Source organism: Alligator mississippiensis, chromosome 16, assembly GCF_030867095.1.
Source record: "Alligator mississippiensis isolate rAllMis1 chromosome 16, rAllMis1, whole genome shotgun sequence".
Lineage (NCBI taxonomy): Eukaryota > Metazoa > Chordata > Crocodylia > Alligatoridae > Alligator > Alligator mississippiensis.
Window position 1 is genome coordinate 11244062 of NC_081839.1, and position 17665 is coordinate 11261726.

Genomic DNA, 17665 nt, shown 5'->3' on the forward strand with positions numbered 1-17665 from the left:
AAAAATAAATGATTAAAAGGGGGTTCAGGTAGTCAGTGATACAAGGCAGGCCATTACACCAAGCTGGAAAGAGACTCAAAAACCAGAGAGGAGGTAAGAACCCTTTGAACCTAATTCTGTTTGGCCCAGCACATCATGTCATCATTTATACCAGTGCAAACTGTTTGTAAAATTCTCCAAGATCAGTGTGACAATGATCTGTGTCTGCAGGCCCTGAGTGCCCCACGGTGCTGGGGCTCCAGCACTGCCACGTTTCAATCTCAGAGGCTGCGCCTACATGAGGCACTGACTGCATTGTAATCTGTGACTACTGCACAGTAGTGTCATGTGGCAGGAAGCGTGACGCTATTGTGCAGTAGTCAAGAGCTATCGCACAGTCAGCATCATAAGAAAAGCCCTTCCTCCTTGTGACTGTGCAGTAACTCCAGTTACTACACAGTTATTTGGTACTTGGTTTATACAAGTACTAAATGACCGTGCAGTAACCACGGCACAGTCAGGGCCTTGTGTAGACGCTGCCAGAGTGTACTGAATGGCTGTTAAATCCGTTTGGCATTGATGTTTATGTTCTTCCATGGAGCTTCCACACTACAAAGTCAGGGTGAACAATGTCTTATAGCAAGAGGAATGCTTCCAGACTAGAGTCCATGACAAATTACTGGGAACACCTTATCCCCTAGGATGAGCAGAGTGAGGAGCATTTTCTTTTTAGAACTGCATTCACAGAAGAGCCTTCATTCAATGCCCCCCTCTTGAAATCTGGTTATGGAAATGCAGGTTTGGGGGGTTTTGCATGATTTTCCTTGGATATACCCCTAACAGAAGGACTCAAATCCAGCCACTTCTAGGTAGATACTAGATAGTAGTATTTCATGATGCCTCCAGCTGAGAATTGCAGGGAGGTCTAGAAACATTAGGACTGGTCTGTTCTCCGTCCATGGACAGCAGATGAACCATCGGTACCTCTAACACCGCTCCTGTTGTGTCCTGGTCCGACTCCAGGGTCTGACATGACCTTGACAGCGGCTCTGGCTGGCTTCCCCAGCAGGAGGGCGATGTGTGATACTTGGCCGCAGTCAGCCAGGTCGGATGTGCCCGGCGGTGTCCTGCAGTGCTGGGAGGACAGCCCTGTGCGTGCGGGGAGCAGAGGGAGGTGGTGTTTGGTGGCCGCTTCCCCCTGCTTTCCGCAGCGGCGCAGCGCGGGTGCTGTCCTCGCGGGGCTGCAGCGAGCGGAGCGCTCCGGGGCTGCTGAACTTGCCCGCCCGGCGCCCCGCTCCTGCAGGACCCAGCCCGCCCCTCTCGGCTCGCGCCCGCCCCGCGCCGCCCCTGCAGCGGGGCCCGGCTCCTCCTCCTCCGCGCAGGCTGCGGCGGGAGCGGCTGCCCGGAGCAGGGCGCGTGGGCAGGCGGGCGGGCGGGCGGCGGCGCCGGGGACGGGGCTTGCGGGGAGGCGCGACCCCCAGCTGTCGCAGCGCCGGGCAGCGCTTGGGTTCAGGGCCGGCCCCGGCTCTTCTCGCTCGCTCCCCGCCTCCGCTGCCCCCGCCCTGAGCATCTTCCCCGTCACGTCCCGGGGGCGGCCCCGGCCCCGCGCCGCCGCTGTGAGGCCTCCCCTGGCGGGGGCGCGCTGGGAGCCGGTCCTCGACCGGGCACGGGGCCGGGCCGGGAGGATCGCTGCTTCCCCGCCGTCCCCCCGCACACTCCAGGCCGGCTCCTAGGGGGTTGGCTCCCGGCGTCTCCACAGGATCCCGCAAGAAAAAGTAAGTTTCTGGCTGGCCTGTTTGGGGGAGGGGGGACTGCAGGGGCACAGGCGTGCACGGACCAGTTCCTGAGGCGTAACGGGCGGACTTTATCCTGCACCCGCGCCCCGCGCACGCTTGCCCGCGGCGAGCGCGCACCTGCCGGCGCGGCCGCTCGGGCTCGCTCGCCCCGGCTTCTCGCAGCAGCTCGCGCCGAGCCCGGGTCGTGACAGCTCAGTGAAATTCACAAAAGGAGGCAGGAAATCGCAGGGAAAGTCTTCCCAACGACAGCTTGTTTCCAATCAAAGGATTGTGACGCTGACAGTGAGGCTGGGAGAATATATAGGTAATTTTAAGGGGGGGGGGGATGTACTAGAAGTTTGTGATCAACAGCAACCCTCCCCCCCCCCCAACATTATAAACCCAGAACATACAGACTTAAGGTTAAAGCTACAGAGAATCCTAGTGTTTGGTAACTGAAAAATATGGAGGCAATGGAAACTGCGTTTTTGGGGTCATTTGAAGCGAGCCTGGACAGTGCGAGAGAGAGCAAGCGGATTATCTGTTATGTCATAGCCAGCCACTATGTATAATGAGTACATAAGCTGTATGCACCGGTTGCAGGCAAAGAGACAGCCTTGTGACTGGAAGTCTGCAGGCCTGATTACTATTCCCACTCTGACATGGACTTCGTCCGGCTGCTGTGCTGAGAACCTCTGGAAAAAAGATCAAGCCACTTATTTGCATTCCATGCTTAAAAATGGATTTAGGTATCTAATTTTAGGTACCCAGATTTGAAAATGATGGCCGTAACTTCTGAGTGGCTCAGTTTCTACTTCTGAAACAAGAGGATAGTACTTCCTTGCATTATAAAATATGAAGATAGGGTGATGCTGAATTAATTAATTAATATTTACCAAACCTTTCAGATGCTAGACACTTTAGCTAGTATGCGCTGAGCATGTGTGGTAGCTCAGCACAGTGGCAGTCTCTCAGTACAGCACTTGCTTTGCACCAAATCCAGGTGTGGCCTTTCCTCTGTTTCTAATGATCTTGAAAGTCGTACCTAACAACAGAAGGAAAACCCTAAAAGCTGTTGACTGGAAACCTTAGATGACATACAGCACACTAGAAGAAAAGGCACCCTTTGGGAGGGACCCTTCTTGGTAATAAAATTGGAGCAGAAGCCAGGAAAATTACTTGCTGCATCTGACACTTCATTAAACAGGAGATGCATCTTCTTTGTCAAGTATGACTGGCCATTAGTGCCGTTGGGTGAGGAGCACTAGTTCTCGTGAGTGCTGGAAGTTGATAGAGTTCTGCCCAAAATGTGGATTTCCTTCAACTAAATAATTCTGACTTCCTGTGGCAGAATTATATTTGACAGGGTAAAGCAGAAAGGATGGGTTTCTAAGTCTTAGAGCTGTAAGGGTCATTCCTAAACAGGAAGAGGAACAAGTGAATGGCCCTTAAATTGAAGGCCCCTGCTGTGTGTAGGTGTAGAATAAATTCACCTCAGCACATTTTAATTACTGAGTCACCTGTACAGTTTTTTTCCATTATCAAAATGAAGAGAGTGATTTTATGCATTTAAAACTGGGAAATATCTAGGAGAGGTTAGGTTTCCTCCTACTATACCTGCAGAGAATGCTGAGAGGAACTAGCTCTGTTTCAGCTCTAGGGAGTGAAAAAAAAATCTCCCTTCACTCAAAAAAAAGTCTAGTCCTCTTAAGCTTGGAAGATGATTGAAGCCCAGTGTATGGGGATGTGGATATAAAATAGAAACTCTTGAGCCTCAATAGGGTCTCTATTTGCAGTCTCCAAATCTGAAGCTGTTAAGCTTCTTCATTGCTACACAGCTGATTTATAAAAAGGTAGACCTAAAGATTTAGAATTACAGTTTGTAAAGCAAAATTTTTGCCAGAAGTAGACCCAAGCAAAGCCTTTCTTTGTACTTCTATGTATCTCTGTTTTAGTGTAGTCCTACTGGGGTTTTTTTAGCCAGGGCTAAAAGAACAGTAGGACAGTGAAAGATAATGGGTTCTAGCTTAGGCATTTTCACTATGGTTATGAGAGTGCCTTATTTCCTGAGGCAGACAAAGTTCTTTGGGTGAATCTGGTATCTTTTATTAGACCAACTTAAATAGTTGGAAAACAATTATTAAGCAAGCTTTTGGGTTCAAAAACCCTTCGTCAGGCCAAGGAAGTTTCAGCAGTTGGTGTGCGCTCTTCCTGGATGGAACGAATAGTAAAGAAGCCAGAGGCTGGTGTGCATGCAAGACAGGTAGTCAGCGAAGATGTAGTTTGAGGAGTCAATGGGTGAGAGACAGGCTGGGGAGGTGGGGGAAGAGAGAGAAGGGGGTTTAATAGTGGAGAGATACCTGGGGAGTCAGATGTCAGGCAGGTTATAATGTGTCATAAATCCAATGTCTATAATTAGTCCATGATTTTTAGTATCCAGGAGGCTGATGAAGTGGAGTTCATAGGCTCGTCTCTGGGAAGTGTTGTGTAAGTTTCCTTTGAGGATCAGGACTGAGAGATTGGAGAGAGAGTGGTTTTCTTGTGAGAAATGTGCCCCCACCGGTAATTGGGTATGAGGCCCTTCTAAGTGGAAAAACTCATGTATTTGGGTTGAGGCACATCTTTGCCAACCAGAGGGTAACTTAGTTATGATATCTGTCCTCAGGCCCATCTTACAGCAGCTCAGTCTTCAGTCTGGACTAAACTGCAAAACTTTGAAGGCCCTATGTGCAGATTTTGTCAGGCAGAGAGACAAGGACTAAGGCAAAGCAAGTGGCTAGCTTACCCCTAAACAAAAATATATTCATGTCCCTTGTCATGCCACAAATGCAAAAAATTGTGACTGTGACAATAGGTTGTATAATTGCATGCTGCTTTTTTTGTAGTGAAATGTCTATATTTGCTTTGTGTCAGGAGAGAGCAGGCAGCCCAGAGCTACCTGTGCTCTGCTGCTGCCCCAGGCAGATGCTCCTAGGGCTTCAGGGGCCAATCCTACATGCCTGGGGAACTCCCAAGAGCGCTTGCCCAATGATTGCAGAGGCACACCGCAGGAATCCCTCAGCAGAGGATTCCCCAGGTATGCATCTTGTGCTTCTGCACCCTGACTTGGGGCACATCTCTGCAAATGAGAAACCCTGGGTTCCCTGCTTGCAGAGAGATGCTCTGGGAACCCCACAGTAGGGATTTTCCAGGTGTACATATCATGCTGCTGCACTCTGACTTGGAGCAGGCTTCTATAACCAGGGAAACTCTGGTGTTCCCCTACTCACAGAGACATGCCTTAAGTGTTATCCTGTAGGAGTGGGCCCCTGCTGTGCTTGGGAGTGGCAGGCATGCAACCCTGCAGGACAATGGGCAATGCCTGTTTCCCCAGTGAACCAGATCAGGTGTGTTGGGGGACAACCCAGAACAGCTGATCTGCTTTATTTGGCGATATCTGTTTATAGCCTCAGAGACCTCTGCAGCTGTTTCATAGGAAGATCTGGACCTAGATCTGTTTCTTTGCCTTGCCTTGTTAGATAGAAGTTCTAAGATTCTTCTTAAGGAGTACAACATTCCCCAGACACTTCTATGCCTGTTTTCTATCTTTCTAGTACTTCTTGGAATGCTAAGAGATAATATGGTTAAGATAGATTCTATGTCCTAATCACTTTGCAGTCATCTCCAATGTGAAGTAGAGATAATGGTTAGGCCTGTGCGAAGCAGCTAGTATTAGCTTCGGATTCGGCCAATTCGGGGGACAGCGATTTGATTCAAATCATTGTCCTGATTCAATTTGGCTAAATCTCTGAATCAGCCAGGCCAGGCCCATCCCCTTCCCCTCTCCCAGCCAAGCAATGGCTGCCGTGCCCCCCACACCTCCCAGCACTTGGGGGGGGGGGGGGGGGGGGCCCTGACTCAGCAGGTGCTGCTGGGCAGGGGAGCGATCCCCGCTGCCCCACACTGGCCCTTTAAGAAGAAAAAAAACCCTGAAGAAACTCCGGGATTCACCACTCCTGCCAGCGGAGGTGATCCCTGCTGCCACGTGCCACCTGGGGGGCTCTGCATGAACCTCCTAAGCCCCGAGGCTGCACCAGGAGTGCTGAGTCCCTGGGCTTTTCTTGGGTTTGTTTGTTTTTTATCTTAACGGGCCAGAGCCCTGGCAGGCAGGGCAGCCATGGGGGGACCGGGTCAGGGGGGCTTGTGCAGAGCCCCCCCATGCAGTGTGGGCCATTGTGGGGCAGCGGAGATCACCCTCCACCTGGAGAGCACCGGGGCTTTTCTTTAAAGTACCAGGAGCTGGGGCAGGCAGGGGGCAGCCATGGGGGGCTGGCGGAGCGGCCGGGGGTTGAGGGGGGGCTGGGGGAGCAGGGGGGGGCTGGCAGGGGTCCCCCCTCCCTCACCCCCCTTTCCCCCACCCCTAGTATCCACCAGCTTGGAGTGGCTGCAGCCACCAGGAACTGCCTGAATCATCAAAGCTCTTCGAATCTTTGCCAAAGCTTCAGAGAGCTTTGAATCAATTTGGACCTTTGAATTGATCTGCTGATTCGGAGATTCCGCCACCGAATTGGGCTGAATCTCCTCCGTATCAAATCACCACCCATAGCTTTGCACAACCCTAATAATGGTGTTGCAGCCTCTGTTCTCCATCAATTTTCAGGATTTTATTGGAGAGAAGAAAATAGTACAGTAGTATGCCTTAGGCTCTGCCTGCAAACCAAGCTCCTTCTATTTGTTGGAGATTTGAAAATTGCTCTCACACATTACACACATGATGTAGTTCCCTCTGGCATGTTTGCTGAACTCCTCTTTTTTTGAGTTTACTTGGTCTCCCTGCTCAACTTCCACAAACAGATCATAAAAAGCTTTGTTCTTGGTTCACCTGCCTTTTAAAGGAGGGAGTTCATTGCATCTTTGTAGTACAGGACTTCTGTTTAATTGGCCCTGAATATTTCTTAATGAATATATAGATGACAACTATGCAGCCAGAAAATATATAAGGTAAAGCAAAGCGTCATCCTTCTGAGCCACATTTGACTGAATCTGAACCACTTTCTCCCAGATGCCTGCAGATGATGAAATCCCCTCCTGGCCTTTCCTGGAATGTGTTTATTTGATTTATATGCTGCACTTCCCAACAACGGCTCAGAGTAGTTTACAACAAGAAAAAAATAACTTTAAAAACAAAAGTGTGACAAGACAACTAAAACAGCTTGAAGCGGAACTAGAACATCAAGATAAAACGGAGATCCTTTAAACAACATTTCAACATAGCTCTGCTTGGTGAATGAGGGCGTTTTTACACGTACTCGGGGGGAGGAGGGGAATAGGCACTTTTATTAAAGTGGCTCCAAAAGCCACTCTAATTAAAGCACCCAGCACACCTAGTGTATCAGTGCCCCCATGCTTCAAAATGGTGGCAGGGGTACTTTATCTGAAGCTTGTTGAATGAGTTTTAGATAAAGCACCCTGCCACCATTTTAAAGTGCATGAGATGCTGTGGGTGCTTTAATTAGAGAGGCTTTATCTCTGGCTGCAAAAAGTTAGAGGGGCTGGGACTACTCTGACCCTGATCTGTACTGCTTAGGGTGACAGGCCCCACCTGGCCATCCTCACCTATTAATTGCCCTGCATAATGACTTGCCAGCCATTTCATGCTCACCACCCATCTGAGACCAACATTGGAGCCTGCATCCATTGAACCATCCACAGTCACCCCCAACCCCAGGGAGCTCCAGTCCACCTTACCATCCAGCTGTTAGGGAGGTCAATCAGGCCCATCCACCACCCACCTTGGCAAAACTGGACTTCCATGCACCACACACCTCTCCATCCTCACTCCACCATGCCCATTTAATCCAAGTGCAGTGTCGTGAACAAGCATGGCAGCAAGTGGACAAGGGAGGAGGTAGAAGGTCTCATCAGCACCTAGGGCAACGTTGACAACCAGTGACTGCTCCAGTCAAGCTACTGAAACAAGGCAGTCTATGAACAAACCACAAGGGAAAAGGCGGCTTGAGAACATGACTGGACTAGCACTGGACCCAGACACAAGCACAAGGTACAGAGGCAGCTCTTTGTGAGGACATGGGACCATAACTGCATGTCTAGAACATGCAGGGTCACTTGAGCCTACTGTGAGGAGCTGACTTGTATCTTCGCAGTCACTGACATGGTCATGTCTGAAAATACAGTGACAGGGTAGCCCATGCCACTCAGGAGAGCAACAAAGACTCTGACGTAAGCACGAAGACATGCAGCCTTCACTGATTCACTGATCAGCACAGCAATCTGGGCAACGAGCCAGAGTGCAGACTCCTTGGCTATCTGCCCAAGTCTCACACTCTGAAATCAACTTGGACATGGACATTGAGGACCTAGAGCTCGTTCTGTCCTCTCCCTGCCCTATTCAGCATCCCAGCCAGCCCTGTCCTCTAGATCAGGAGCTAAGAGACAGATATAGCCATGTACCACCATTGTTTGATTGCTAGTACATTCATGAGCTTGTCCCAGCAACTACTGATTTCTCAAAATGTCACAAATGGAAGTAGTCATGGCAGCTATCAGAGCATGCTGGCATCACCTTTTCTGCACTTAATTTCATGACACTAGGCCAGCAAGGCGATGATCACATATGAACCCATAGCAGGCAATGGCGGTAGAAGTCGTGGGTCACAGTATACAGAAGCACAAATACAGCTGAAGCGTAGAAGGTCAGGGGCACGAGTTGATCAGTGATGCTCATTAAAATCTTTCCAACCAAAATTTGACCATCCACAATTTGTGCACCCAGTAGGTATTTTGTTTGGCACTGGCATAGTAAGGAGAACCTAAAGATGCTTGCTAGTGCAAGGCATGCTGGGGTATGTGCTCTCCGTAGCCACCTGCTGGTGGAAGAGCAGCAGTGCAGTCAGCCACTCTTTAAAGCCAATTAGAAGCGTGGCTTGTGGACATGCCAGTCCCACAACCTCGCCATTCCAGGAGAACCAGCGTCACGGAGTGGGGTCCCCAGGGGTGTCTGTGATGCCTCTGGCGGCTCCGCAAGTTTGCAAGCTCTGCCCCGAGAGCACCCTCTTGTCTCATCTGCCACATCTTTTTGGTAAAATCAACTGGGAGGATGCCCACAGGTCTTCGCTCGGTCCTGGTCCGCTGAATCCTACTCAAGCTCACTGGTCTTTGAGCCCTTTGCGGGGCCTCCCTTTAATACTGTGCTGCATGGGGCATCTTGGCCTTATGGGCCAATTGCATGACTCTGACCTCCTCTTTACCATGCACCATGCCTCACAGGGGTTATACAGTTGTTATAGTCTCTGTTGGATACTCGGCCTCTGCCCTTTTAATATAGCTAAGCCTTTTAGCCTAGACCCATTGTGTCGGGCTCAGCTTTGACACACTAGCTCTCAATCTCCTTTTGGTACCAGACCCCTGGTTCTTGTCTGCTGCGCCCCTCTGGTGCTAGGCCTTCCAGCCCTCTGAAGCTGTGCCCTTCTGGCATGGGGACTCTACTCAATTGTGTGGCCCCTCCCAGGCATTAATGAGGCCTCCTCCACCCCTGTTAACTTCATCCTGGTCCAGACAATAACACAAACATAAGCCCCTGGGCTATAACATAACTGTAACGAAAAGAGACCATGCTCTGCCCCTGTAAGGCGGCAAACTTCTCCCCTTAAACAACGTGCCTCCTAACCCCAGGTACCTTATGGGCTCCTGGAACCTTATGGCACTTGGAGGTAGCAAAGCAAGTAGCCAGACTTATTGGGCAGCTCTCTCATGCAGGAGCTCCTTCTCCTGGCAGTTGCCAGAGTGAACCCTACCAGCCTCAGTCCTGAGCTTGTATTCCTTGGGCTCTGACTTCTTCTGGTCAGCTGACCGCCTGCAGGTTCCAGCTAATTACCTTGTTAGCCTGTTACTCAAGCAGCCTGCAGCTGTGGACCTCTGCATAGCCTGCCTGGCTCCTTGGCTAGGCTGCTTCTGCTCTTAAAAGATCAAGCACACCTTAGTGCCCTGAGACAGAGGTAGAACTGGTCATTGGACAGATGTCACATCTGTTTATGGTTGTAGGTATGCAGAGTCTAGGCCATTTAGAGATTCGTAGGTCAAGACCAGCACCTTGAATTGTGCCCAGAAAGCTATCGAGGGTCAGTGCAGACTCTGGAGGACTGGAGTAAGGTGTTCCTGGTGCCCTGTTCCCATCAGAAGATGGGTCACTGCGTTCTGTGCCAGCTGCGGCTTCTGGACAGTTTTCAAGGGTAGCCCTTTGTAGAGTGCATTGCAGTAACCTAACCTCGAGGTGATGAAGAAATGGATGATGGTGGCCAGATCAGAGTATGAAAGAATGGATCACAGCCTCCTCACCTGATCGAGTTGGTAAAAGGCACTTCTAGCTGCACGTGCCACCTGAAGGTCCAGGTGCCAAAGAGGATTCAGGAGCTGCTTCCCTGCTCCCCCTCCCCCCTGTTGCGAACCTACATGACAAGGGAGACTGAATCCCATCAGTGATAGATGTTCAGGTACTTCCCACCTGCCAATTCAAGTAGTCTCCCCACCATGATCACTTCTGTCATATCTGAATTAATTTGCAATTGGTTCATCCACATCTAGATCCTAACTACAACAAGGCACTGTGAAAGGACTGAGACTAGAGGGCCAGAGTCAGAAGAGAAGGAGAGGTAGAGCTGGGTGTCACCAACATATGGATGGCATCTCGCTCCAAATTGCTGCAATCTCATCCAGGGCCTCACATACACATTAAACAGAAGAGGCAACAAGGAGGACCGCAAAGGAAAGGTCCCAAGGGGATGACAATTATTCATCCATCAACCTCCCTACTAGGAAAGAGCAGAACCAATTCAGAGCAGCCCCACAAATACCCACCAGGTCAAGTAAATGTTTCATCAGCAACTCTTGATCAACTGTATCTAAGGACACTGAAAGTTCAAGCAAGGTCAGCAGGACATAATTTCCCCTTTGATTTCCAGGTTAAATTCATCAATCTGGATGACCCTTTCTTTAGCCTTTTTTCTGCCTCTGAACCCTGTCAGTGTTGCTTTAGCATGGCATCTGCTTTTTTGGGGTTCCTTATATCCATCTTTTGTGAGGAAAGAAATCTGCAATTTGCACAGGTTCCACTCCAAAGAATGAAGCAGGTGCATTTTTTATTGGTTGAAAAAGAGTTCCAAAAATAATCACTCTGCATATGATTTTTTGTCAAGTTATTTTGCCCTGGTAATTGCATCACTTGGTGATAAATTAAGTGAAGAGAAAGCATCCTTCAGTTGCTGCAATAACTGTGTTTTAAAAATAAGTCATGATCTCAGTCAATATGAATCAGTGATGAGTTTTGAAAGCAAGGGATGCTAGCTTTCTGTATGAAGAGCCACATGGTTATAGCTTACATTCTGGCTTCTATTCAAGGTTGGGTTATCTACTATCAATGAATGATGTAAGTGTAATGACTGCTGTGGTCTCAGTTTAAAGTGGCAGCGAACAGGTGTCCATAATCCCATGCAGAGTAGAGATACTGACCTGGCTTGGAATAGATGCAGAAGACAAGTCATCTGGCACAGCTACAATGTTTGCATTAGCAGCAGGGAGTGAAGACTGTGTCACTAACAACTAAAGTGGGAAATGGAGCCTTTGGCTAAAAATGGAACTATGCATTAATAATCTACGGTACTGGGGGTCAACCTTTGTGTCAAAAAGTAGCCCCACCCCATCCCCAAGTGGCACTCTAATCCCTTTTCCCTTCCTGATATGCTGCTCTGCTTTCTGCTCCCCGGCCTATACTCTGCTTCCACTCCACGTGGATAAGCAGCACTAGTGGCTGTTCCTCTTGCTGCTGCTGCTCTGCCATTCTTCAGCAGCCTCTGTTCTGGCTTCCCGTAGGCTCCAAACAGCATTCAGCTGTGGGTGGACAGGCAAGTGGACCAACAGATGTGGGCCTCTCACTTACCAAGACATAAGCACGCAGTCTAGTGTCTAACATGAGCCAGTAGCAGGAGGTCCAAAGGATAGCCAGGTCAAAGCTAGAAGGTCAGAGTCCAAATCAAAGCTGAAATAAAAGACAAGGCAAGGGACAAGCCAGGTCAGGTACCTGGGGGAACTGAGTTCAAAACAGTCCAAGGCATGAGGTAGATGCAGAGGCAGAGGTTGGAGCCCAGGCAGGGTCAGATCTGAAATCACAGTACAGGAGCACAGAGACAGCAGTGCAGTCAGACAGCAGCAGAAGCCTTGTTGTTTAGATAGCTTCCACAGGAAACAAGGGGTCTTATATAGGCAGGAGGATCCAGTCTGTAGCCAGGAGCCCTAGGCTATTTAGGGGCCAGTAGGAGATGGTCATTCCCCAGTGGTCCCCTTTTCTTGCCACTCCATTTTTGTTTCTGTGTTGTGGCCTAGTGGAGGACTGAATTAATGCTTGGTGCTTGAGATGCTAGGTTGGGGGTTTTGAGACTGGGTCTTGACACTTTGGTTGCCAGCATTGGAGCAGCAGCCACAGTGGCAGGAGCTGTACTTGCCCCCTGAAATGTGCCACTGTTCATCTCAACTAAAGGCAACAGCTGGGTTGAAATAAATAATAAAAAATCCCAAGCAAACAGCAGAATCCAATTGAAGCATCAGAAGAGGGTTCAGGAAAGGGTGCTTATCTATGAAGCTCTACACCGGTGTTTTTCAACCTGTAGTCCGCAGACTCTAGGGGGTCCAAAGATTATGTCTAGGCGGTCCACAAAAGATGGCTATAATTTAAAGATCATATGTGAATGCCCACACTTACAAGTCAAAGGGGTCTGCATCTCTGTTCAGAATTCCCAAAGAGGTCCATATCTCCATTCAAAATTTTTTAGGGGTCCACAAATGAAAAAAGGTTGAAAATCAGTGCTCTACAGTCTACACCATTGATTCTCTGCTGGGGTTCCCCAAATTCAAAGAAAATATAGAGCGGTGACTTGAGTCTACAAAGATTGAGAAGCACTGATTTAGAGAGAGAAAAGCTGATGCAGGTCTGTCTTTTGCATACATATTCCCTCTGTACTTTGCAGGATTACTTTAATATTGTCCTTGCCTTTGGTGGAATGCATTGTTAATGCACTGTTAATGTAATATTAAGGTTGCAAAATGACACTTTGCCTTGTTACTGTAATAATAGTGCTCCGCATTTTCCGTTTGTATTTAAAAAAAAAAAAAATCCTCTAATTTTTTCTAGGTTTAGTTTCGAAACATAAAAGCCAGGATGAAAGTGGGATAAAAGGAAGAAAAGGGAAAAAAAATTGGTTTAAATTGGGGGGAAAATCAGCGGTGAGGGAGGGAGGGAGGGAGGGAGTAAGGCTGGGACTAGGAAAGGGGTGCAGTGCAGCCCATTAGCCTCTCCGGGGGCTGCAGCAGGGAGCAAAGTGGGTTGAGCCATCAGCGGGTGCAAGGCGGGGAGAGGGGGAACAGCTCATGCTGCTACGCACCCCTTGGGAGGGCTGGGGGGGCTGTGCAGGGCTCTTCCCAAGGGGCACGTGCCCCCGGATCTGTGCACAGAATGCGAGCAGGCTGCCGCCCTCCCTGAGCACCAGGATTTTTACTGGAGCCAGTGCCACCACCAGCCCCAGCCTGCAGCAGCAGCAGGCTGCAGCGAAAGCAGGCTGCCAAGTGTCGGGAAGAACCCAGTGCCACCACCGGCCCCAGCCAGCAGTGGCAGCCTACTTTTGTCCCACGTGCAGATTCGGGGGCGCACACCCCCTGGGAAGAGCCTGGCATAGCCCCCCAGCCTGCAGCCTCCCGGGGGGGTGTAGCAGCAAGAGCTGTGCCCCCCCTGCCCCACACCTACTGATAGCTCCCCCTGCTTTGCTCCCTGTTGCAGCTCCCAGAGCAGCCAATGGGCTGTGCCACTCCCCTCCCGATTACTGCAGCAGCCTGCTGCCGGGCTGCCCTGGCATTTGGGGGAAGGGGAAAGTGGTGTGCAGCCAAACATGGGGGTGCAGAGAGGAAACCCAACCACGGCACCTCCTGCCCCATCCAAGCTCAGAGCTGGGAGCCCTGTGCCCCCAGGCAGTGGCTCCAGCCCTGCTGGGAGGGGCTGTGGAAATTGCTCCTGGGGCAGATGGGTCCAAGCTGCACCAGGATCAGAGCCAAGACAGGCTCTCCTGCCTTCCCGACCCCCACCCTCTCACCCTGCAGGGCTTGCAGCTCCCTGCACCCGGCTTTTGGCTCTGACCCTGCTGCAGCTCAGACCCGCCCACCCTGGGAGCAATTCCTGCAGCCCCACCTGGTGTGGGTGGAGCCGCTACCTGGGGTGCGGGGCTCCTGGCTCTGAACCCAGGCAGGGCCATGGGAATTGCTCCTGTGGTGGGCGGGTCCGAGCTGCAACAAGGTCAGAGCTGAAAGCTGGGAACCAGGCTCTGGGACTTTTGAACCCCGCAGTGTGGGCAGGCGGTAGAGCCTGGCCCTTTTCCCAGTTCTAACCCTGGTGCAGCTTGGACCCACCTGCCCTGTGAGTGATTCCCGTAGACCCGCCCAGTGGGACTGGCACCACTGCCTGGGGGTGCGGGGTTCTTGGCTCTGACCCCAGGTGGGGCTGTGGGAATCACTCCTGGGGTGGGCGGGTCCAAGCTGCACTGGGGCCAGAGCCAGAAGCCACGTGCCCCCAGGCAGTGGCTCCAGCCAACCTCCCCCAGCCTCCCACCACCACCTCTCCCCTGGTCCGTGTGAGGCCACTGCCACTGTGTCCCCCCCCCAGCCCCACTCTGCCCCAGCCAGAAACCTGTGCCTCAGGTAACTGGCACTTTTTTTGTTTACCTGCACCACCCATTTTTCAGTTCAAATCCCTGTTAACCAGCACAAGTAGGGAATGGGGCATTCCCCACTCATGCCAGTTGACAGAGATTTGAACTGAAAAATGGGTGTAAATCAATAAAATTCACAGGATTACAAAAAATATCCAGGAATTTAGCAGTAAAAATCAGTAAAAACCGAAAATGTGGAAAACTATGTAATAAACACCATATTTTCATAGATTTCATAGACATTAGGGCTGGAAGGGACCTTGTAAGATGATTGGGTCTAGCCCCCTGCCCAAGGGGCAGGAAGTCATCTAGGGTCAAAGGATCCCAGCAAGGTAGGCTTCCAAACGTTTCTTGAAAGTGTCCCGAGTAGATGCTTGCACCACCTCTGCAGAGAGGCTATTCTAGGCCTTGGGGGCTCAGTCAGTAAAGAAGTTTTTCTTTATGTCCAACTAAAAATGGTCTTCCAAGAATTTGTGACCATTGGACCTTGTGTTCCCTTGGGGTGCCCTGGTGAATAGGCATTCCCCCAGATCCTGATGTACATCTCTTTTGTACTTATAGGCTGCCACCCAGTCACCCCTGAGCCTATGCTTCTCCAGGCTGAAGAGTCCCATGGCTCTCAGCCTCTCTTCATAAGGCCTGCTCTCTTGCCCTCTGATCATGCAGGTGGCTGTCCTCTGGACTCTTTCAAGCTTCTTCACATCCTTTCTGAATTGTGGAGCTCAGAATTGGATGACGCATTCCAGCTGCGGCCTCACCAAGGCCAAATACAGCGGGAGGATGACTTCCTGGGTCTTGCTTCAGATGCACTGGTAGATGCAAGCCAGAGTTTTGTTTGCTTTGCCTGCTGTGGTATTACATTGGTGGCTCATGTTCATCTAGTGGTCAGTCATGACCCCCAAGTTTCTTTCGGTCGTGGTGCTAGTGAGTGTAGCACTGCTGAGCCTGTAAGTGTGATACAGGGTTTTTATTGTCCGAGGTGGAGCACCTTGCATTTCTCTGTATTGAATGCCATCAGGTTTTCATCCCCCCACATTGCGAGCCTATTGAGGTTGGCCTGGATCACCAGCCTATCCTCAAGTGTGGAAACTCTTCCCCATAGTTTGGTATCATCAGCGAACTTAGCCAGTCCACTTCTGACACCAGAGTCCAGATCATTTATAAAGACATTAAAGAGTACAGGTCCGGGAACAGAGCTGTGGGGGACACCACTGGTCACTGTGTGACATGTTGATTTGGTTCCGTCAACTACCACTCTCTGGGTCCAACCTTGGAGCCAGTTCCCCAGGCATCGGGCTGTAGGATAGTCAAGTCTGCTGTTCCCCAATTTCTCCATGAGGACATCATGGGACACCAGGTCAAAGGCTTTTTTTTTAAGTCCAAATATATGATATCAACCTATTCCCTTTTGTCCAGATGATACGTCACCTGGTCATAGAAGGAAATGAGATTGGTCAAGCAAGACCTACCCATAACAAACCCGTGCTGGCTGTCCCTCAGAATGTTGCCTTCTGTTAGCCTGTTGATAATGGTTTCCTTGATAATTTTTTCCAAGATCTTTCCAGGGATTGAGGTCAAACTGATTGGCCTGTAGTTTCCTGGATCTTCCTTTTTCCCTTTTTTGAAGATAGGCATCACAATGGCCCTCTTCCAATCTTCAGGTACTTCACCCAAGCACCACAAGTTCTCAGATATCCTTGCCAGTGGCCATGCTATGACGTCTGCCAGTTTCTTAGCACTCTTGGGTGTAATCAGTTGGGACCAGCTGATTTGTGGGTGTCCAGTCTCTCAAGGTGTTCCGTCACAAAATCTACTCCAATGGTAGGCATAGATTCACTCTCACCCTGGTCATCCTGCATCTTGTCAGGCAGGGTGGTCCCTTTAGGCTGGTGAAAGACCAATGCAAAGTAATCAGTAAGAAGATTGGCTTTTTCCTGGGTGTCAGTTGTCATCTGCCCCATTTGGTTTAGCAGGAGTCCAGTGTTGCCCTTGTTTTTTTTCCAACTTCCCATGTATCTGAAGACGGACTTTTTATTGTCCTTGATTCATGTAGCCAGTTGGAGTTCGGTTGCAGCCTTGGCTTTCCTAGTTCGCTCTCTACAGGTGCGGACCAGTGCAGGATCCTACTCCTTAGTTGTGTTTCCTGTCTTCCATCCTTTATAAACTTCTTTTTTTAGACATAGGAGGCCCATGAGTTCCCTGTTGAGCCAAGGGAGTTGCTGAGCCCTTTTATTACCTTTCCTACAGGCTGGGATGGACTTCCCTTGTGCTTCTAGATCGCTTCCTTAAGGAGCGACCACTCATCGTGAGCTCCCCTCCCTGTCAAATCATGGCCTCTCTCAGGGCCTCAACAGCAAGCCTCCTGAGCTTATGAAAGTCAGCTTTCCTAAAGTGGAGGACTTCTGCATTGCTGACTGACTTGTCAGCTTTGCAGTGGATAGTGAAAGTGATCAACTCACGGTCACTGTCTCCCAGCTTCCCTTCGATTCTCAGGTCACTGATTAGATCATCCCCTTTGGCCAGTACCAGATCCAGCAGTGCTTTACTTTTTGTTGTCCCCTAAACTTCTTGAGATAGGTAGAGCTCATTCACGCATGTGAGGAAGCTTTGTGACCAATCGGATTTGGCTGAGTGCTCTTCCCATGAGATGTCTGGGTAGTTTAAGTCTCCCATGACAACCATACACCACGAGCATGCAGCCTCAGCCAGTTCCCTAGCAAATTCATGGTCAAGCTCTTGTTCCTGATTTGGAGGTCTGTAGTAGACTCCTACCATTGTATCCCCTCCATCATGTTCCCTTCATATTCTAACCCAGAGGATCTCCAGTCGTCCTCCTTGGGTGCCAATCTCCGCTTGTAGGGAAGTGTACTGCTCCTTCACATAGAGAGCTACACCCCCACTCCTTTTTTCAGCACAATCTCTCCTGTACAGGGTATAGCCATCTATACCCACGGTCCATTCATAGGAGGAGTCCCACCAGGTCTCCATTATCCCTTTAAGATCATAGTCAATACATTTAAGCAGAGGGACCAGTTCCTCCTATTTATTCCGCAACCTTCTGGCATTTGTGTACAGACAAGTGTGCCATTGGAGGACCTAATTAATGATTAGCATGCTCCAACAATCTCTGTGTCACGTGTATTGAATGTCACCATGTTTCAAAATGGC

General features: G+C 50.1%; 1 protein-coding gene across 1 annotated transcript in view; it reads left to right on the plus strand.

The window, feature by feature from the left end:
- The first annotated feature begins 1395 nt into the window (after nucleotides 1–1395).
- Nucleotides 1396–17665, plus strand: part of CERS4 (ceramide synthase 4) — an 86528-nt gene continuing 70258 nt past the window's right edge. The window contains exon 1 of the mRNA XM_006277576.4: nucleotides 1396–1754. The gene's annotated coding sequence lies outside the window, so the exon portion shown is untranslated. The remainder of the gene's footprint in view (nucleotides 1755–17665) is intronic.